General features: G+C 32.6%; 1 long non-coding RNA gene across 1 annotated transcript in view; it reads right to left on the minus strand.

Moving 5' to 3' along the window:
* LOC129036871 (uncharacterized) overlaps window positions 1-24,596 on the minus strand; it is a 103,131-nt gene that overhangs the window by 18,732 nt on the left and 59,803 nt on the right. The window contains exons 3-4 of the long non-coding RNA XR_008502673.1: window positions 10,237-10,338; window positions 7,951-8,018 (exon numbers count right to left, since the gene is read on the minus strand). This is a non-coding gene — a long non-coding RNA (uncharacterized LOC129036871). The remainder of the gene's footprint in view (window positions 1-7,950; window positions 8,019-10,236; window positions 10,339-24,596) is intronic.

Raw genomic sequence — 24,596 nt, forward strand, 5'->3', positions numbered from 1 at the left:
ACCTTGTATCTTCACCCAGGTAACTTGAATTTCATAAATAACAACTGTGTGTCATTGGTCTTGAAGGCCTCAAATTATTTAAACTGGTGGTCTCATTCCCTCTATGTTAGAAAAAAATGTAAAAGCTCTTTTTCAGCTAATGATTAACATCACTGTGTAAAATAAATTTGATCATTTGAAATACTAACAAGGTGATTTATGCACATGCTGACTACCTTCATTTTTCAGGATATTGCAAATTAATCCTATCACTGCAGAAATTATGTGCTTTAGAGTTGCATAGAAAAAATGATTGACAAGTCATAATCCTAAGGGACAGCTATACAAATTATTATATTTCTAAGGTATTACTTAAAGAAGAACTAACTTTTCAGTTCTCCAACGAATTCAAGGTTTGGGAACTTTTTCCTTTGACTGAGAAATCAGAATATGACAATGTCAAAAAAGTGAAAACTGTCAATGTTAGAACAGATCAAGTCTCAAGCAAAAACACTGCTGTCTGTCTGAGATCTAGAATCAAAGTGTAGAAATTATTTCCCCATGGGGCAGAGAATAATAAGCCCCTAATTAAATGAAATAATGGCTCTAGGATATGTGACCTGATGAAAATTATAAAAATCAGAGATGATATTCAGAAGCTAGTTTAAAAGAAATTTTTTAAAACTCTGCATTTTATTTCTTCCAGATGTAGAATCCAAAAAAAGAACTTTAAACTTGAAGATACATCTCTCAAATGTACTTAATATTCAGAGTATAATTAAATTTTGCTCCTTTAAGACATATGCCTTTTAAAATTCTGAACCTTTCCATGTTCTGCATTGTAATAAATATAGTTGAATATTATCTTGTGAAATAGTTGACTCAAATTTATAATTTTAAATAAGCAGTGCTAAATAACAGAAAGGAAATGATAAGAAATTGAATAAATGTAAACAATGATCATCTAAGTAGAATAAGGGAGCATGAATAATACTTTAACAAGAAATGCAACAGTAGGAACCAGAATCAGAAAAAATAATAATTCTTTTTCAGCTAGCTTGTTGTTCATGTATAGAAATAATACCAATTTTCACATGTTGATTTTGTATCCTTAAACTTTGCTGAATTTCTTGTCAGGTCTAAGAGTTTTTGGTAGAGTCTTTAGGTTTTTGTATACATAAGTTTATGTCATCTGCAAACAGAGATAAATTGACTTCTTTCTTTCTCGTATGGATTCCCTTTATTTCTTTCTCTTGCCTAATCGCTCTGGGTAGGACTGCCAGTACTATGTTGAATAGAAGTGGTGAGAGTGGGGATTCTTATCTTCTTCCAGTTCTTATAGGAAAAGCTTTCAGCTTTCCCCCGTTTGCTAGGTTAGCTGTGGGTTTGTCATATGTGACATTCATAGCTCTGAGCTACTTTCCTTCTAAACCCAATTTATTTAGAGCTTTTATCATATATCACTGTTCAATTGTATCAATTGTTTTTCCACACCTGTTGAAATGATCATATACTTTTTGTCCTTCACCTAGTTGATGTGATGTATCACATTTACTTATTTGCATATGTTGAAACATCCTTACAACCCTGGGATAAATCTCACTTGATCATGATGTATTATCTTTTTGATATGCTGTTGGATTCAGTTTGGTAATATTTTGTTGAAAATTTTTGCATGTATGTTTATTACGGATATTGGCCTGTAGTTTTCCTTTTTTGGTGGTGCTTTTACCTAGTTTTGGAATCATGGTTATGTTGACCTCACAGAATGAGTGAGAAAGAATTCTCTCTGCTTCAGTGTTTCGGAATGGTTTTAGAAGAAGTAATATTAATTCTTCTTTAAAAGTTCAGTAGAATTCAGCACTGAAACTATTTAGTCCTGGGCTGTTTCTTGGTGAGAGACTTTTTATTAATGATTAAATCCATTAGTTGTATTGGTGTGCTCAGGATTTTTACTTCTTGGTTGAATCTTAGTAAGTCACATTTATCCGGGGCTGTGTCCATTTCCTGTAAGTTTTCTTTTAATTTATTGGTGGATAAAGAAACCAATAAGTCAACTTCATTTACAATACCTATGAAAAATAGTTAGGAATAAATTTAACCAAATAGATGAAAGACCTCTACAAGAAAAACCACAAAATAACAATTGAAGGGGATACAAACAAATGAAAGATACCCCATGCTCATGAATCAGAAGAATTAAGAAGATGAGCACACTGCCCAAAGAAATCTATGGATTCAGTGCAATTTCTATCAACATACCAATAACATTCTTTAATGAAATTGAAGAAATATTCTAAAATTTGTAGGAACCATGAAAAAACCCATATAGGGAAAGCAATCCTAAATTAAAAAAAAAAACAAAGCTGGAGGCATCACACTACCACATTTCAAAAGATATTACAAAGCGATAGTAACCAAAACAGCATGGTACTGGCATGAAAATAGACACACAGACCAATGGAACAGAATAAAGAACCCAGAAATTAATTCATGCCTCTACAGGCAATGCATTTTTGACAAAGGTGCTAAGAGCATTCATCAGGGGAATGACAGTCTCTTCAATAAATTTTGCTGGGAAAACTGAATATCCATACACAGAAGAATAAAACTAAATACCCATCTCTCACCTCATAGAAAAGAAAAAAAAACTCAAAATGAATTAATGACCTAATGTAAGACCTGAAACTATAAAACAACTGAAAGAAAACATAGGGAAAATGCTTCAGGACACTTATTTGGGCAAAGATTTTATAAATAAGACCTCAAAATCATAGTCAACAAAAGCAAAAATAAACAATTGGGATTTATCAAACTAAAACGCTTTTGCACAGCAAAAGAAACAACAGAGTGAAAAGCAACCACCAGAATGGCAGAAAATATTTACAAACTGTTCATGCTATAGGGGATTAGCATCCAGAATATATAAAAACTCAAACATCTCAACAGCAAAAAAAAAAAAAAAAAACGAATTTAAAAAATGGGCAAATGATCTGAACAGACATTTCTCAAAGGAAGACATATAAATGACCAATAAATGAATTTTAAAATGCTCAACCTCACTAATTATCATGGAATGCAAATCAAAACCACAATGACATATCTTCTCATGCCAATTAAGATGACTGGTATAGATAAGACAAAAAAAAACAATAAATGCTGCTGAGGATGCAGAGAAAAAGTAACTCTTTTACACTGCTAGTGGAAATGTAAACTAGTACAGCCACTATGAGTTTCCTCAGAAAACTACAAATAGAACTAACATATGACCCAGCAGTGTTACTCCTGGGCATTTATCCAAATGAAAAGAAATCAGTATATTGAAGAGACATCTGCACCCCCATGTTTATTGCAGAATTATTCACAATAGCTAAGATATAAATCAACCTAAGTGTCCAATAACAGATAAATGAATAGACAAAATCTGGCATGCATACACACACACACACACACACACACACACAAACAATGAACTGCTATTCAGCTACGAAAAGGATGAAATCTTATCATTCCTAGATAGATGGAACTGGTTAACATTATGCTAAGTAAAATAAGCTAGGAACAGAAGGTTGAACACAACATGTTCTCATTGAATTTTGAAGCCAGATTAAAAATAAGCTTATCTCATGGAAATAAAAACTAGAGCAGAGGCTACCAGAGGCTAAAAAGGGTAGGAAGAAGAAGAAAGTGAGAGATTTGCTAAAGGATACAAAATTACAACTAGACAGGAAGAATAAATTCTAGTGTTCTATAACAATGTAAGATGACTACAGTTACCAATAATACATAGTTTCAAATATCCAGAAGTATATTGAATGTTCCCAACATGAATTATAAATGTTTGAGATAATAGATATGCTGATTATCCTGATCTGATCACTATATATGTGCCCAAACACCACGATGTACTCCATAAATATGTAACATTATTATGTTCCAATTAAAAATAAAGTATTGAAAATAGATGCTAAGGTAATATAAAATTATAGGAATTTACTCCAGAATTTTGCAAGTAATCATGCAGATGAGCCTAAAGAAAACCCAGATACCTTTTCTAAATAACCAGCTGAGTGCCAGAAAGTCATTTTACTATATCTATCTATCTATCTATCTATAGCAAAATGACTTTCTACAGTAAGATATATTATATATATCTTATTGTAAATTCTCCCTCTAAACAAGGGTTTTTTAAGAAACTGAGGTCTTTCATGCTCCATACAGCAGTATAGAAGAGAAAAACTGGAACTCTTCATTTCTCATTGTAGAGAGTCTCAAAACCACATTTGTGACACACTCTTTTATACTATTACCACAGGCTTGGTTTTAAACATCTCAGAACTAAAACACTGTACATAAGAAAGTTGTAAAAGAAGTTTAGAGAAGTATAACAGAAATGATTAGGAGAATATAGGTCCTGACTTGTGAAAAAAAGATTTTAATAAAAGAACTCTGTATAACTGTGCAAAAAGATAACTAAAAGGTAAGACGATAAAAGCCTACAAATATATGGACAGTGTAAGAATAGGTAGGACAAGAAATTATTGAACATTTCAAAGAGGGAATTTCTAAAGTATAGAATGAACAAATGGGTTGAGTTTACATGAAAAGGCAGAATATCATAAAGAAAAAAATCTTCACGTATAGAACGGATTCCAGAGAGTGGTGGATTTACAACTCATAAGGCAATATTTTGCGCACCCCTTCCCTGCTCCATGTATGCACACACTAATATCAATAAATACACATGCTAATAAGAAACATATAAGAGGGGCTCATTTGTAACTGGAACAGAACAACGTAGGATTTTTCATTTACAATTTTCATGTTATAATCATTTCTGCTTTCACAGATGGCTATATTTATCTCTTAATAGATATAAGAATTATAATTTTGCATTAAATAAATATCTATCCATCCCATTCAGCATCCTATGATGCTGAGTGAAAAGTCGTAATAAGGAAGCCACTTGCAGAATTATAGAAACAGTAGGCTTTAAAGCTAAGGCACATTAATTCCTAAAGAATCAGTGTCTTACAAATGACTATCAAGTGTCTGCATAAACCCTTTTTTATGCAGAATTTTTCAAATCCTGACAATATCTATGTCGTCTACAACATACACTGTTACACAGCCTTCCATTTCAGGGAGCTCTGTTTTATTCCACCTAACTTTATAACTATATATCCTAATTTTACTAATTCCACTTTTAAAGTTGTACAAAAAACACATTTGAAGGCAGCTACCGTAACACACTTAGATAAAACTTTCCTATATGTTTTTTTCAAGGTCACATTATTTTGACACATGCTCTATCTCATCATAATCACTTCTATGTGTTCTTTTATTTACTGAGTTTTTTTTTTAATTTGGTGCCAGGAGCTAACCATAATACAGTGAGTTCATTAAAAAAGAACCAGGATGAGTATAAGTTATCTCAATTTACATTACAGGGAGAATACAGCAAAATAAGCCTGGGCTCTCCACTTGCAATTAGGTAATTTGTATAGTAATGGAACAAAAATGTGAGAGACTCTTTGTCTTTATAAATTGTTATATGGCACGAGGGCTTTTCATGTTTGCTACTTCATAAAATCTCTGTAAATGACAGAGAATACCCACTTCTCAAATGTGAAAGGAAAGTTGTAATTGAAGGTCATCTCTGTTTACTCTCTCAGGAAGGCAAACAACTGATAAGGGATTTGGGGGAAGCTGGAGAAAGTTTTTGAGATCTAACTAGTTTTCTCTACATCTCTTAAAGATGGTGGATAGGAGAAGACAAAATCCATTGCTCGGAAATTTATATTTAAGATGGTATAAAGATATTGATCAGCAAAAAGCTGATGGAAATTGTGAATAATATTTTATTATATAATATTAAATTGAATTTCAACGCCAATGTTGAAAAACTATTTTTATTGGTACATATCACTTAGTGTTCTGCAACTTCCTTCTACTGATCTGTGAATTAATTACTTAGCAAAAACCTGGAAATTGCCCTGACAGTATAATAAGTCACTTACACGCCCCATATTGATATAATTAATGATAGACTAAAATATGAGAATTCCTGTATAAATTCTGGTACTGATATTTATTCAGTTTGATTTTTTCTAGGCAGAAAGTGTTATATTTATGTATGTTAAAATTTATCTTATCAAATCTATTTTATTCTTTCTCCATGGTATTTCTGGATTCTGTTTCTGATATTTAAAAAGGACTATCATCTTGAAATATATTCTAACAAAATTTGATAACCATGTTTTATAAATCCTCATTCAAATTAACCAGAAAAAAATGAGTGAGAGTATAATGGATGAAGATTTATACAATTAGAATCATTTTTCCTCTGTAAGAATATAAGTCAAGAAATTATGTCTATCATTGCATGAGTTATTAATCCACCTAGTTGCACTAACATTCATCACATTCAAATATTATCTTCCTAATATAAAAATATCATAAGGCGATTTGTGAAATGAATAGAAAAATAAAGTCACACAGTGACATTTACCAATTGAATAAATATTTGTTTAAATATCAAAACTAGCAACCTTATTTAAAGAATAGTTGTTATAATAAAGAGACCCATAGTTTTTACAATGTTTGTACACACACGTCTGTTTTTATAGTAAACATATACAGATATATAGTGATAAATAGGTTATCTTCAATATACTCACAAAATGTTATGTTTATCTTGACATATAAGTATTAAATTGAGAGCTATAACATATTCAATTTTCTCATGTTGAAAGAAACATTAAATAGTTGTTGCAGCATAATATATAAAGAGCAAAGTGTTAAGGTCAGATGTCTAGAATCTTTGTTCTGACTCTGCCAAAATTAATAATTTAATTATTTAATATTATTTAATAATAGTAACTCATTATGCAATGATAGCCATAATTTCTTGACTAATAACTCTTTCCGAGAAAAAATGATTCTAATTGTATAAATCTTCATCCATTACACTCTTACTCATTATTTTTTCTGAATAATTTGAATGAGGATTTATAAAACATGCTTATCAAATTTTGGCTTCAGTTTATTCATTGAGACAATAAGAAAACGATATTAGATTATTTCCAAATTCTATTTTCTTCCATATATCCTATGAGATCTAAATATATTTAATTTATATATGTGTCGAATTCCAGTCATCTGAAAAAGATTGTTTTGAATAATATGATTACAGCACCATTGATACTTAATGTTTTGAATGTAAACCTTGTATTTTAAAATATGCTATTGTTTGTTCTGCTGAAATGTATATCTATTTGACAGTCCTATTTTTTAATTGAATATTGTGAAATTCTAATTGGCTTAAGTGATTGTCATTTCTTAAAACTTGAATACTCACTATCCACTATGGTTGTACTTTTTTGTCTCTTTTTTATTGGAAATGGACTTTGCAATATTCAATCATTAAATGTGTTTAGCTGAGAAAATGATATTTATCAAGTATTGAATTTGTTAGTCTACCAATATTATCTCAACTGCAAAAATGTCACACCATCTTGGCATCCTAAATAAAACAAGATACACTGGTTTTTGCTAGAATCTCTCAAGTAAATCACCGACAAAAATGCATGAAAATGTGGAATGGTACATGTAATATAATCATGAATTTATCTCTCTAATTAGCTCTATAGGCCTTGGAAAAATGAAAACTGACGCTACTTGATTCTTGCTCACACCCATGAAGACTCCTTCCTGCCACAACATTGTGATGTCATTCATCTTTGGTCTTATTTTGTAGGTGGCTTAGTTTCTAACTAAAACCATGATGGCCTCTGAGAAAACACAGTTTCAGTCTAATCTGCTTTCTTCCATTCTCCCTGTTTTTCTCTACCTCTGCAACATAACCTTTAAACAGTATCTTTAAATGATTCTAAGGAAGTATCCAATGCTGCAGCTACCTGTAACACTGAGTGACTGTCATCCAGAAATAAAAGTTTGCATGTTACTCACATAGTGTTTGGGTTGTCATCATTGGCATTTGTTCCTTACTCTCAATGCTTGCTTTCTTCTAAGAGTAACTTTGGAAAACAACAGAAATATTTTTTCTTTTAATACAGATGCATCCTTTAAAGCTCTGCTTACCTCTACTATTATAACACAACAGCATTATAGGACTTGATTTTGAAATTTCCATTTCAAATAGACATGCTAATTTTTAAAAGAAAGTAAAAAAATGTTTTAATGGTGAAATAACTGGAAGGTAATTGCAAAATTAATAGTAATAATACTGTTGCTTTTTTCTTTCTAACATTTTCCTTGCAATTCTATCGGACTCCAAACTCATTAACATTACCATCATAGCATTTATTTTAGGGCAAAGAATGCTTTTATGTCAAAATCACATCAAAATGATCTTCACCAGCTGACTCTCATTTCACACAATGTTAAAATGGGCATATAAATAGAAGATGAAAATAAATAAAATATGTTAAGAACAGCTTTCTCTTAAAATGTGTGCCTGCAGATACAAGTAACTTATAACCAATATATTTTGATAAGCTAAAATAAATAAATATTCTATAAACAATCTTAATATATAATATATGAACTTTTAGTGTTAATTTTTTCCTATGGCCCACAAATAGCAAAAACTGATACTAGTCTTTTATTTCACCCAACTAATCTTTGAATACTAGAAATGAACACATAGCCTTAACATAAAATGTGAAGAACTCTGCATACATTCAAAATTTTTTCAGTTAAATATATAATAACTTGGAGAGAGTAGCCACTGTAAATTCACAGTGCATTATACAATGAAAATGATTATTCCCTACTGTTTTGGAAGAAATAAGGTTGTAAACACATATGCCATGTCATGGCAAAATGCTGAACACAGTGAGGAAATACAATTTTTAAATTGTTTCATTAAGTCTTCTATTCCCAAAGCTAATTCTGCCTTGATCTGAAGTATAATATATGAAAATATATGGAGAGTGTGAAAAATGTGTAATGCAAGAAATCTATACATTTCCATTTGCTTAAAATGAATAAAATCATTACTTTTTTTAATATAGGTTTTGTATAAAAAATAGCCTTAAACAAAAACAACTAGGGACAAATTTAAGCTTTCTTCATGTGAATATTAACTGAAGTATATATTTGCCAGTGTACTAGTTTTCTATTGCTGCATAACAAATTATCAAAAATTTGAAACTTAAAACAACACACTTTTACGATTTCAGAGCTTCTGTGTCCCTACAGCTTATCTGGATCCTCTGCACAGGGTCTCACAAGGCTGCGTTCAAGATGCTGACCAAAGCTACTTTTTCGTCTAGAGATTTAATTGGAGAAGAATCCTCTTACAAGCTATGACTCAGGGCCCTGGATTCTTGCTGTACACTGTCAGCTCCTAGCAGTCACCCACAGTTCCTTGTCATGTGGCCCTTTTCACAGGCAGTTCACAACATGGCAACTAACTTATTTAAGGCCAGGAGAAGGATGGAAGACTGCTAGCAAGACAGAGTCTTATAAAATGTAATGTAATCATGAGAATGACATCCAATTTGTCATAATCCATGCGTCACAGATGAGGACATTATAAAAGGCATGAATGCCAGAAAGTGGGAAATATTGGGAGTCACCTCAAGGGTTTCTCTCCCACTGCAATTAGCAAAATAATGCAGACATTTCCAGAATAAACAGAAGTAGATAAAGCAATAATTAGAAAGAAAGTGTTCACAATATAAAAAGTGCTAGCTAAACAGGTCCTGTGATATAATGCTGTTCTGTCTACTTCTCTTTCAAATCATGCCACTGGCTTCCGTGAAATGGCCAATCATGGGTCAGAGGTTGTACTGCTAAATTTAGGAGCTGATTTTATTTGTTTAGTCACTTGATTTATAGATAGAGAGCTAGATAGAAACAGACAGAAGAAGAGAGATAGACAAGCTTGCCTTCAGACTACCATGTTGTGGTAGACTAGTGCAATAATTCCTGCTAATTTGTTCATGTCTCACTGCATGCCTATCCTTTTGGAAATTACCATCCTACATGGATTTTATGCTTGGCCATATTAAATACAACTTTCTTTGACCAATGGCACAGTAGCAGATATGTCACTTGCAGAGGCCTGAATGATAATTAAGCATCGAGGCTTGCTTTCTCTCCATCTTGAAGTTTGTCACGACAACTTTAACAAGCCTGAACCAGCCTACTGGATATTAAGAGACCCATAGCCCACTTGCACGTATTGTTCCAGCCAATAATCAATCCCTTAAAAGAAGATCTACCTACTTAATCAGTAGCTGAATGCAGACACAAGAGCAGATCCAGGTTAAATCATGAGAACCTTCCTGCTGAGCCCAACCAAAAATGGATGATACACAGAATCATGAGCTGAAAAACATGTTGAAATCAATTAGGTTTTGTGGTTGTTTGTTAAGCAGAAAAATATGGCCAATAAACATACCTACAGATTATTATATCTAATATGTATAGGCGTACATATATGTATGTGTATGTACACATACACACATGTGCATATGCATAAAATCCAAGGTCCATAGATATTACTGAATATTGATTGTATATCAGAAGGAAGCTAAAGAAAGTTGATATATCCTCATAAATACTCCCTGTATGACTAAACTGTAACTTCCTTTTTTTTCTTTTTTAGCAGCAAAATGACTGTTAGGAGTATGCCTAGCAAAGACTATTCCCGAACAAAAAAAAATTTTGAAATTGGTTTTTATGAATTATTTCCTCTTTTTGTCAAGAAAAGTATTTGCTGTTACTTGATTACAGTGAACAAGTCTGTAATCAAACGAATTCTAAGAAGAATTACATTACTTCAGTCACTTTTAGTAACCAGGACATTACAGCTGCATTCACGGTTTATAAGAAAACAAAAATTCAATTAGTTATATTGTAGAAGGGAATACAGATGGAGATATTTTTAAAAGTTGCATATATCAAAGAAAGAAAAGTTGCTGGGTTTCTTTTATGAGAAAAGGAGCTAAAATGTCTCTCTGCACTCTGCTGGAAAAAGTTTCTACTTTATTTCTTATATTGACTAACTAAAAGCAAAGAGGTTTTTGGAGCATTTTTGAAGGATGTTCTCAAAATAGAGAAGAGAATTTAGAAAGTTTTGCATATCATAAAAATATTGTTCTATGCCAGTTAACTGACTTTGGGATTTAAATAAATCTGGACTCATTAAATTTAATCTTTTATTGTTATTATTTTTAAAAATATTTCACTTTGTATTAATAATTTTAACTACTCTCTGTGTATTCATCAATAAAATATCTAGATGATAAGTGAAAAATTTAATTAACAGGACATTTAAATGGCAAGCATATAAATATAATGATCCATATATAAATACCTAAAGATATTTTTTGTTCTAGTAATATCAGCTCTCATATTTATTTAAAGATCAAAAAGGCATTGGAAACTATAAAGTGATTAAAATATCCCCTACTTTTGAATAATCAACAAGTCCCAAAGTTCCTGTTTCCTGACTATTCCTTGAAGCTATTTTTCTTTTTCTTCTCAGGTCTCTGCCACTAAGTTAGTTCTGGTTCTCTTTGCATTTTGCCTGGATCACTGCACTGGCTTTTTAAATTGTCTCCTTTCTTCATCTCTTGTTGTTTTCTAATCTTTGAACATCACAGTCTAGCAATATAAAATTACTAGTAATTGGTTGAATGCACTATTTTGTCTCATTTGTCCGTGCATATTTATGTATTAAAATGTCCTTATCATTCTCTGTATGAATACCTATCATCTTCAAAAACATGGACTAGATATTTCCTCCAATTATATTAAATGGTCTCAATGACTTAATCATTTCTCATGTCTTCCACATGTGTTTATCATCCACATTTCTATGTTTGTATCTTGTGCAAATTTTTATTACAATATTTAGCGTTCTACATCAAAATTATTTTATAATTTTTAAATCTTAAATAAATGTCTGTTATAGCTAACACATTATGTGGAATTTGTTTTTATATTTGTCAGTGTTCACAGAGACTTTATATTCTTTGAGAAAAAAATTGTTTTATGTATCTTTTTTCTTAATCTCTAGCACTTACAACAGTATCTACCTTTAAGAATATATTCAAAAAAATGTTTGTTACATGGCTTCTAAGAAAACAACAAATTAGCCATTTAACCTGAATATTTTGAAGCTTATGGATGAAGAATATTTTCATGATGGAAACAACACGAGGTAAATTAGCAGCAGAGATTCATCTGGAAGTATGATATATTGTTTAAAAAAACTTTTTAAAGTCATTTCTGTCCAAATATAAAATATTATGTGATTTATCTCTTTTTTCTCAAAATACAATTCTAATCAATAAAAAACGTTATATTTTCAAGTACAAAATAAAGTTCAATGTATCTGTTACCCATTTTATTTATTTTATTATTTTTTATTGATACACAATAGATGTACCTATTTCAGGGATACCTGTGATAATACCCATTTTAATGCTTAGTGAAGCTGTCACATTTAAATATGTTTTCAGCCAAAAGTTTTCTTTTATTTTGATAATGAATGTAACATGTTATTTAAAAATAACTGCTTTTAGATATTCTTAACAACTTAGAACTTTTGTTCTGTCTTTCTAGGTTGTTATATAAAGAAAAAAATATTTTATTTAAAGAGAATTCTGGGAAAATGGCAAGCAGGAAACACAGGGAATCTGTCTTCCCACCTAGATAACAATTGAACTGGTAGAATCTGTCTGATGTACTATTTTGGAACTCTGGAGTTTACTGAAGGCTTGCAACTTCTAGGGGGAGGCTTGGACAGCAAGTTTGGTTTAATTTCAGTCAGTCACAGCTTTTAGCACAATAGTGACTACCTCCACCTCCAGCCACATGGCAGGCAGCTGTGTACCTGTTCCTGGAGCAGCTTGCATGTAGTTTGTAGGAGCAAGGGTGGGCAAAATATACCTTTTAAGTTTACACACCTCAACACAGAGCCAGCCTAAAGCAGTAACAAATAACAATAATAAAGAGCAAACCCTGAAGAAAGGGGGTAATCTAATTTCAAGAGGTAACCACATTGTAAATTCAAATCTTCGATTTCAAACAAAAAAGTCACAAAGCATACACAGAAACAAAAATTATGGCCCACTCAAAAAACAAAACAAACAAAACAAAAACTATCTCTGAAGAAAGGCCTCATAACAGATCTACTAGACGATGATTTTAAAAAACCTTAAAGATATTCAAAGACCTAAATAAAGAAATGGAAGAAGTCAAGAAAACAGTGTATGGGCAAAATGAGATGTCAATAAAAAGATAGAAAACCAATAAAGATACACACAAGAATTCTGGAGCTGAAACATATAATAATGCAAATGAAAAAAAATATTAAAGGTATCTTAAAATCGTTTAATCAGGCAGAACAAAGAAGCAGCAAATTTGGAGACAGAACAATGGTAATTATCAAGTCTAAGGAACAGGAAGAAAAAATAGAGGAAAAGTGAGCAAAGCCAAAAAACCTGTAGGACACCATCACCTTGACCAACATATGTATTGCGGGTATAGCAAATGTACAAAAGAAAGGAAATGGGGGAAGAGAGAATATTTGAAGAAATAATGATTGAAAATTTCCCATATTTAACACAAGATATGAACATAAACATCCAAAAAGCTTAACAAACTCCAAATAAGATGCACTCAAAGATACACACATGAATATATGTTATAATCAAACTTTCAAAAGACAAAAAAAAAAAAAAGAATCTTCAGAGGAACAAAAGGCAAATAAGTCATTAAGCACTCTTCACAACAGTAAAGTCATGGAATCAACCCATGTGTCCAACAGTGGATGATTGGATTTAAAAATATGGTATATATACATATTTTAAATGTATAGACAGTAAATAGATAGTACTGTCTAGTTTCTTTCATTCTAGTAAGTGAACCCAGACAGTAACTTGAAGTCCTATGCAAAATAAAGATCTGAGTAAAGACAATACATGGTAAATATGTAAACACTTTAAAAATCTAGTACTATTATAACAACAGTCTGTAAATCCACTTTTTGTTCTCTACTCAACAGAAAGTCACTAATCTATCTTTAAAAAATAATTATTAGTTTAAAAGCTGGTGTTATTTTAACTTTTGTTTGTAATTCTACATTTTGTTTTCTACGTAAGAGGCTAATGAATTATAAAAATATTAATTTATGTTTTTAAACACATTATGTAAAGATATAATTTTGTGACATCAACAAGTGAAAGGAATGGGAACAAAGAATTTAAAGGATCAGTGTTTCTGTATGTCATTAAAATTCAGCTGGTAAATCTAAGTTAGTATATAACTTAAGGATATTATATATAATCTATAAGATAACTATAGTGAATATGGATATAAAATATTCACAAAAGGAAATAAGAAAATAATGTAAGGATTTGTATTGCAAAAATAAACACAAAACGAAATAAAAATGCAGAAAATGAGGAACAAGAAAGCTATAAGGTACACAGAAAACCAATAGCAAAATGACAGAAATAAATTCTTCCTTATCAGTCAACTATAAAAAGGAAGGGGATTTTGACACAAGCTATAACATAGATGAACCTTGAAGACATTATGCTAAGTGAAGTAAGTCAGTCACAAAAAGCCAAATACTGTATGATTTCATTTATGTGGGGTAACTAGAGTAGTGAAAATCATGAAGACACATAGTAGAGTGGTGATTGCAGGGGTTGAGGAAGTGGGGAATAGGAAGTTATTTTTTAATAGAGTTAACTAGGGTTTCAGTTTTGCAAGATGAAAAGAGTTCTGAAGATGAATGGATGGTGGGTTGTACAATATGAGTGTACTTAATTTCACAAAAACATACACTTAAAATGGTTAAGATGATAAATTTTATGTTATGTATATTTCATCACAATTAAACAATCCCACTACTAGGTATATATATTTTTAAAAGGGCATCAGTATATCAAAGAGATACCTGCATGTTTACTGTAGCACTATTCACAACAGCCAAGATTTGGAATCAACCTAAGTGTCCAAGAACAGATGAATGGATAAAGAAAAAGTGGTTCATATACACGAGGAATATTATTCAGCCATAAAAAGAGTAAGATTGAGTCATTTGCAACATGGATGGAACTGCAGGACATTATATTAAGTGGAATAATCCAAGCACAGAAAGACAAATTTTGCATGTTGTCACCCATATGAGGGACCTAAAAATTAAAGCAATTGAATTCATCCAGAGAGCAGAATGATAGTTACCAGAGGATAGGAAGGAAAGCACAGAAAGGGGAAAGTGGAGATGGTTAGTTGGTGCAGAAATATAGTTGATTAGAATGAATAATATCTAGTATTTGATAGCACAACAGGGTAACATGATCAACAACAATTTATTGTTTACTTTACTATTATTGTTATTATTATTTCGGAGACAGAGTCTCACTCTGTCGCCCAGGCTGGAGTGCAGTGGTGCAATCTCGGCTCACTGCAACCTCTGCCCCTAGGGCTCAAGCACTTCTCCTGCCTCAGCCTCCCGGGTAGCATTTTAAAATGTGTGCTATATAAATTAACATAGCAGTACTTTTGAAATTAGCACATTATTCATATGTGAGTCATTAGGAGCAATTTCCAGGAGTTTTTTCTTCAGTACATTACACTTTATATACTAGTTTAAAAAACACTGTTTTTTCATGAATACCTTAACATTCACTGTCACATGCTTTTTTCAATAAAATATATAATTCTAGAGAGGTTCTACATTTTGTGAATGATATAGTGTATTTTTAAATTTTTACATCAGTTCAGCCGGGTGTGGTGGTTCATGCCTGTAATCCCAGAACTTTGGGAGGCGGAGGCAGGTAGATCACCTGAGGTCATGAATTAGAGACCAGCCTGGCCAACACAGTGAAACCCTATCTCTACAAAAAAACAAAAAACAATTAGCTGGCCTTGGTGGCGGGCGCCTCTGTATTCCCAGCTGCTCTGGAGACTGAGGTATGAAAGTCACTTGAACCCAGCAGGCGGAGGTTGCATTGGGCCGAGACTGCGCCATTGCGCTCCAGCCTGGGTGACAGACGGAGACTTCGTTTCAAAAAAAAGAAAAAATAATAATTTACATCGGTTCAGAAAGTTTCTATGATATAAATCTAATAGCACAATGATTAAGCCTCAATTAGATTCATTTTTCCTACATCCTCTATGTATTAAACATTTGGGCCTCTTTTGAGATGTACCAGGAGACTACTTTATTAATGAGGACAGAAATGTTTCCAAAGCCACAGTTAAGCCCTGACTTCAAGAGATTTTAGAAAATTAACCAAAATAAATTAATAAACTTACTTTTTCAATTACCATAAGTTTACATTTCTTGGACTATGCTAATGAAATAAATTAATAATATAATCATACATTTGACACTTCCTTTTTTATTATTATTATACTTTAAGTTCTGGGGTACATGTGCAAAATATGCAGGTTTGTTACATAGGTATACATGTGCCATGGTGGTTTGCTGCACCCATCAACCCGTCATCTACATTAGGTATTTCTCCCAATGCTATCCCTCCCCTAGCCCTATGTGATAGCCTTATTTTCCCTATCATTTTCTTCGTATTATTTTATGTTGTCTTGCTTTCCTTTTTCTCTGACTCCAAATATTCAAATACATTTTCCTTCAGAAATTCCACTATTATAAACAAATCTGTGAATTTCACATTTTCTGACTTTTTAAAAATACTTTTTAATTTTAATTTTTTATTTTTATAGATTTAGGGGTTACAAGTGCACTTGTGTTCTATGGATATATTGTGTGGAGGTTAAGTTTGGGCTTTTAGTATACCCATCACCCAAATAGTATATATCGTACCCAATAGTTAGTATTTTAATTTTCACCACACTCCTACACTCCTACCTTTTGCTGTCTTCAGAGTCTACTATTCCACTCTGTATGTCTGTATGCACCCATTGTTTAACTCCCCCTTGTAAATAAAAACATGCAATTTTTTCCCTTTCTGTTTCTGAATGATTTCACTAAGTATAATGACTCTAGCATCATCCATGTTGATGGCAAAAGACATGATTTTATTCTTTTTATAACTCAGTAGTATTCATGGCATATAATATATATATACATATATGTATATATATTTGTGTATATGTATGGGTGTGTGTATATATATATATGTATGTGTATATATATATGCATATATATACATATATATATAAAACATTTTCTTTATCTAATCATTCATTCATTCATGGACATTTAGGTTGATTCCATTACTTTGTTATTGTGAATATACTTTGTTTTCCTGATATAATTATTTCTTTTCCTTTGGGTAGATACCCAGTAGATATCCAGTTACTGGACTTAAGGGTAGTTCTATATTTAGTTCCTTCAGAAATCTCCATACTCTGTGGCCTATAGGTTGTACTAATTTACATTCCCACTGACAGTGTATAAACATTCCCATTTCTCCACATCCTCACTAACATGTGTGTTTTTTTTAACTTTTTAATAATAGCGATTCTGACTGGTATAGATGGTATATCATTGTGGTTTTAATTTGTATTTCTCCGGTGATTAGTGATGTTGCACATTTTTTCATATGCTTATTGACCACTTTTATGTCTTTTGAGAAGTGTCTGTTCATTATACTTTGCCCACTTTCTAATGAGGTAATTTGTATTTTTTCTTGTTGAGTTGTTTGAGTTCTTGTAGATTCTGGATAATAGTTTTTTGTTGGATTAATAATTTGAAAATATATTCTCTCATTCTGTAGGCTGTGTCTTTACTCTGTTTTTTTTTTTTTTCAGTGCAGAAGCTTTTTAGTTTAATTAAGTCCTGTTTGTTTATTTTTGTTTTTGTTGTGTTTCCTTTTGATAACTTAGACATAATTTTTTTTTGCCTAGAGTAATGTCTAAATAATTTTTCCTAGGTTTTCTTTCAGGGTGTTTACATTTTCAGGTCTTACATTTAAATCTTTCATCTATCTTGAGTTAACTTTTGTATCTGGTGAGAAACAGGGCTCCAGTTTCATTCTTCTGCATTTTACTCTCCAATTTTCCCAGCACCATTTATTGATTAGGATGTTCTTTCCCCAGTGTATATTTTTGTTAACTTTGTCAAATATCAGTTGGTTGAAAGTATGTGGCTCCATTTCTTTGTTCTCCATTTTATCCAATTTTCTATGTGTCTATTTTTATATCTGTATGCTACACAACACACATTATAGTCACATTATTAGGGAGGGAAAATCTCATCCAAATTAAAGCAAATTCAAAACTGAGGAGACATAGCTTATCCAGATGAGAAGCAATCAGAAAAACAATTCTGGAAGTATTTTTTTTTAAAGAGTAATACAACACCTCCAAAGGATCACACTAATTCTCCAGCAATGAATCCTAATACTAAAGAATTCAAAATATTGATTCTAAAGCTCTATGAAATCCATTATAAATTTGATAACTAACATAAATAAATCCAAAAACCAATTTGGGATTTGAAAGAAGAGATAGACATTATTTTAAAAAACCGAACAGAACCTCTAGAAATGAAAACTTCCTTGAAGGAATTAGAATATTTTACTCTTAAAAACATTGTAGGTGGGCGCAGTGGCTCACGCCTATAATCCCAGCACTTTGGAAGGCCAAGGTGGGTGGATCATGGGAGGTTGGGAGTTCATGACCAGCCTGGCCAAAATGGTGAAACCCCGTCTCTACTAAAAATACAAAAATTAGCTGGGTGGGTGGTGCGCAGCTATAATCCCAGATACTTGGGAAGCTGAGGTGGGAGAATTGCTTGAACTCAGCAAGTGGAGGTTGCAGTGAGCCGAGATTGCACCATTGCACTCCAGGCTGGGCAACAGCGTGAGATGCCATTTCAAAAAAAATTTAATAATTACGGTCAAATAATACTTTAATATACTTCTGGGGTACACATGATGTTTTTGTATAGGTATCCAATGCGTAATGATCAAATCAGGGTAACTGAGGCATCTGTCACCTTAAGCATTTGTCATTTCTTTGTGTTAGGCACATTCCAATGCCACTCTTCTAGTTTTTTTTTAAAAATAGATAATAAATTATTTTTTTCTTTCATTATTATATACTAGATTTCCATTCTTTAACCTAATGACAGTGTAATTCTTTACATATATTTGTTCAATTTTTAATATTTGCCTACAAATATATAAGTACTTTTCCTTTTTATCTTCACATAGTATCATTTCTTCAAAGCCTGAAGAACTTCTTTTAGCATTCCTTACAGTTCAAGTCTGCTAAAAAAAGATCAATATTTGTCTAAAAATATACTTCCTTTATTTTTTAAGGAACATTTTTGGGGTATAGAATTTTCGACTGACAGTTTTCCTTTCCTTCTAGTCCTTTAGAATTACTACATTGTCTTTTGAGTTTGATAATTTTTCATAAGAAGGTGCTAAAATTCCTATTGTTTCTTTTACATAGATATTAAAATAAATAATATTTACCCTCAGAAAAGGAATGCCCTTTCTTCTGTGGTTTACTAGTTTAAGGAGATGATTTTCTCTAATCCGTGGTTAACCTTCTGTTCAACAGACTAGGCATATAGCTTTTATTAAATTTAGTTTACTGAATAATTTTAAAATGCTTGTTTTACATTAATAGGGAGAGAGGAAATCTAGAGCAGACATTGGGACAATAGTCTTCTTGAGGGCTCAAAAGCTGAGGAACAACCAGTGAGACCCAAGCCACCTACCCTTTCCATCAGTGAGTCTGTCACACTCCAGGAACTCCCATTCTCTACGCCCTACCACGTTCAGGAAAAGAAAGAATCGGATTTTAGAAGTAACATTATTGAAAGCTGGGAGAGGATAGTGGAATTTGAATTGTTAGTGGTTAATTTGAGTGAATCAGAGGTGGTATTTTTAGTCCCTTCCTCCACCTCAATAGTCATTGTGTCAGTCCTGATGTAACTGTTCCTTTTGCCTACTCTCCAGAGTACACAATCTTTAACTTTTCCCTTGGACCTCTTATTTCCTTAGAACTCAACCTAAAACATTCTTTCTCTAGAATATCTTCCTCAATTAATCTTTAGTGTACTAATGTCTCTTGCTCAACTTTTATCAATTTAACTCTGCAAGTTATAAATATGAGCATATACTATATGTGTCCTACATCATGTATCGGGTCACCTACACCCCTTCTAAAAATTCACTATGTGATGTTTCAAGTCAAATGTACTATTTAAGTTTCTGTCATTGAGATGGCTCTACTGGAAAACATAGGTTTGGTGAGAGAGTTTAAGATAAATTTCCTTATTTCTTTTCTTTAACATTTATTTTATTCTCTTTTTAGGTGTGGGTGGTGATGGTGGTGAAGGTAGGGGAATATCAAACAAATCAGATAGTTCTATAACATCTCCAATCGAATGTATTTCTAAATAATATTTTAAATTGTGAAAATAAATCAGTTTGTATATTTAAGAGAAACTGCCTTTAAACTTTATACAGATGTATGTAAGAAAAACATTTTATTTAATTGAATCTAAAAGACAGATTTTCAGTAAAAAGAAACAAAAAAATTTATTGCATTAGAATTCCGTGCTCTGAGGTTAACATGATCACTTTTCTGCAACAAATGTACAGACTGGTAAGTAGGTCTTTTTGTGGCCTTGGAATTGATAACTAGGAACCAGAATTGAGGACGAGGAGACTTAAGTATCATGTTTTCTGAGGAGAGCTGAGAATATATGAAGCCAAACACTCCTACAGGATTATTTGAGGAAACTATCACTCCTCTCCTACTATGAACCCAAAGATGCCCTTAAGTGTGGAGAAAGAGATTTGATCAAGATGGTTGAAGGCAGTGACTAGGAAAAACATAAAACATTTCAAGTTTCTAGCCCAAGTTTAGATTTAATAAAATGGTTGCACTAGGATGGAAGTTTTCATGATCCTTTTTGAAAAGGCTCTTGTGAAAGTCATGATTCTCAGCAGTGCAATGTCATGTACCTACAAGCTAGGATTCCATATCAAGAGTAACTTTCATGCAGAATCAATATTTGGAAAACGGAAGCTTTGAAGCTTCTGTCACACTAATGTAGGGAACATAAAAAATGAGTTATTAGGCCATGTGATAATAGTCACATCTGAAAATTTTAAATATTATTGACATATTCTTGAATTCTAACTATGAAAACTATGCAATATTATACAGCTGGGCGTGCTGGCTCACACCTGTAATCCTAGCACTTTGGGAGGCCCAGGTGGGAGGACTGCTTGAGGCCAGGAATTCAAGACCAACCTGGCCAACTTAGGGAGACCCTGTCTCTATTTTTAAAATTCAATGTTATAGTGCATCAAACAAATCTGTATCATAGAAACTGAACTTATCAATTATATAAATCAATGTATAGTTTAGTATGATTCAATTTATAATGTGATCTACTTTAACAGGACAAAAAGCTATTATATTACATCTACAAGATGGTTTAATAACAATTCATCAAAAATGATAGTTTTACTCAGTTTATTTAATTCAGACTAAGTCAAAAAAGAATAGCTTCAGCTTTATGATTATGAAAATATTTTTAAAATTATATTACACTAGGGTATACTGGGAAATGATTTGTTCATGTTTATACTTTAAGTACTAATAAAATTAAGATAATATTTGTAGAAAAACTTCAAGATCATTATCAACTTTAATAAATTTGTTATTTTCCAGCTTTCCAGTCAGAATAGTAACTTCCAGTGTGAGTTATTTAACATTCTATAATTTTTCTACTTAATTATATGAGCATTCAAAAATTTCAATCCAACACAACCAAAAAAGAGAATTTTAGACCAATATCCTTGATGAACATTGACGCAAAAATCCTCAATAAACTACTGGCAAACAGAATCCAGCAGCACATCAAAAAGCTTATCCACCATGATCAAGTGGGCTTCATCCCTGGGATGCAAGGCTGGTTCAATATACGCAAATCAATAAATGTAATCCAGCATATAAACAGAACCAAAGACAAAAACCACATGATTATCTCAATAGATGCAGAAAAGGCCTTTGACAAAATTCAACAACCTTTCATGCTAAAAACTCTCAATAAATTAGGTATTGATGGGACGTATCTCAAAATAATAAGAGCTATTTATGACAAACCCACAGCCAATATCATACTGAACGGGCAAAAACTGGAAGCATTAACTTTGAAAACTGGCACAAGACAGGGATGCCCTCTCTCACCACTCCTAATCAACATAGTGTTGGAAGTTCTCCCAGGTCAATTAGGCAGGAGAAGGAAATAATGGGTATTCAATTAAGAAAAGAGGAAGTCAAATAGTCCCTGTTTGCAGATGACATGATGGTATATCTAGAAAACCCCATCGTCTCAGCTCAAAATCTCCTTAAGCTGATAAGCAACTTCAGCAAAGTCTCAGGATACAAAATCAATGTACAAAAATCACAAGCATTCTTATACACCAACAACAGACAAACAGAGAGCCAAATCATGAGTGAACTCCCATTCCCAATTGCTTCAAAGAGAATAAAATACCTAGAAATCCAACTTACAAGGGACGTGAAGGACCTCTTCAAGGAGAACTACAAACTACTGCTCAAGGAAATAAAAGAGGATACAAACAAATGGAAGAAAATTCCATGCTCATGGGTAGGAAGAATCAATATCGTGAAAATGGCCATACTGCCCAAGGTAATTTACAGATTCAATGCCATCCCCATCAAGCTACCAATGACTTTCTTCACAGAATTGGAAAAAACTACTTTAAAGTTCATATGGAACCAAAAAAGAGCCCGCATCGCCAAGTCTATCCTAAGCCAAAAGAACAAAGCTGGAGGCATCACGCTACCTGACTTCAAACTATACTACAAGACTACAGTAACCAAAACAGCATGGTACTGGTACCAATACAGAGATATAGACCAATGGAACAGAACAGAGCCCTCAGAAATAACGCCACATATCTAAAACTATCTGATCTTTGACAAACCTGACAAAAACAAGAAATGGGGAAAGGATTCCCTATTTAATAAATGGTGCTGGGAAAACTGGCTAGCCATATGTAGAAAGCTGAAACTGGATCCCTTCCTTACACCTTATACAAAAATCAATTCAAGATGGATTCAAGACTTAAATGTTAGACCTAAAACCATAAAAACCCTAGAAGAAAACCTAGGCATTACCATTCAGGACATAGGCATGGGCAAGGACTTCATGTCTAAAACACCAAAAGCAATGGCAACAAAAGCCAAAATTGACAAATGGGATCTAATTAAACTAAAAAGCTTCTGCACAGCAAAAGAAACTACCATCAGAGTGAACAGGCAACCTACAAAATGGGAGAAAATTTTCGCAACCTACTCATCTGACAAAGGGCTAATATCCAGAATCCACAATGAACTCCAACAAATTTACAAAAAAAAAAACAAACAACCCCATCAAAAAGTGGGCGAAGGACATGAACAGACACTTCTCAAAAGAAGACATTTATGCAGCCAACACACACATGAAAAAATGCTCACCATCACTGGCCATCAGGGAAATGCAAATCAAAACCACATGAGATACCATCTCACACCAGTTAGAATGGTGATCATTAAAAAATCAGGAAACAACAGGTGCTAGAGAGGATGTGGAGAAATAGGAACACTTTTACACTGTTGGTGGAACTGTAAACTAGTTCAACCCTTGTGGAAGTCAGTGTGGTGATTCCTCAGGGATCTAGAACTAGAAATACCATTTGACCCAGCCATCCCATTACTGGGTATATACCCAAAGGACTGTAAATCATGCTGCTATAAAGACACATGCACACATATGTTTATTGTGGCATTATTCACAATAGCAAAGACTTGGAACCAACCCAAATGTCCAACAATGATAGACTGGATTAAGAAAATGTGGCACATATACACCATGGAATACTATGCAGCCATAAAAAATGATGAGTTCACGTCCTTTGTAGGGACATGGATGAAATTGGAAATCATCATTCTCAGTAAACTATCGCAAGAACAAAAAACCAAACACCGCATATTCTCACTCATAGGTGGGAAGTGAACAATGAGAACACATGGACACAGGAAGGGGAACATCACACTCTGGGGACTGTTGTGGGGTGGGGGGAGGGGGGAGGGATAGCATTGGGAGATATACCTAAAGTATAATAATAATTTTAAAAAAAAGAAAAAAAAATTTCAATCCATTTTCTTTAAAAAAACTTTTCATTAATTTAAGTTAAAATTACTTTAATGAATGCTCATGCTATATTGTCTTAAATAAGTGTTTAAATATTGAGAAAACAATTGCCAGCAACCTGTTAATATACTTTTTAGAAATTAAGTATTGTATATGCATAAATATCAACAGTAGGACAGTCATTTTCTTAGATAGTAGGGCCCATAGCAACAGCATTACCTGCAGACTTGTTAAAAATGAAAATTATCAAATGCCAGCCCAAACTACTGAATCAGAATTTTTGGAGGTAGGCCTCGGAATCTGTGTTTACTGTGTTTACTTTACTACAAGTAAAGTATTGCAAATGCAAAAACATTGAAATGGAGAAATAAGAATAGTTATTATCTGTAAACTGAGTCTTCTGTTGAAGTAGCACTTTCAACCTTGACTACACAGTAGAGTCACCTGG

This window comes from Pongo pygmaeus, chromosome 4 (genome assembly GCF_028885625.2).
Source record: "Pongo pygmaeus isolate AG05252 chromosome 4, NHGRI_mPonPyg2-v2.0_pri, whole genome shotgun sequence".
NCBI lineage: Eukaryota > Metazoa > Chordata > Mammalia > Primates > Hominidae > Pongo > Pongo pygmaeus.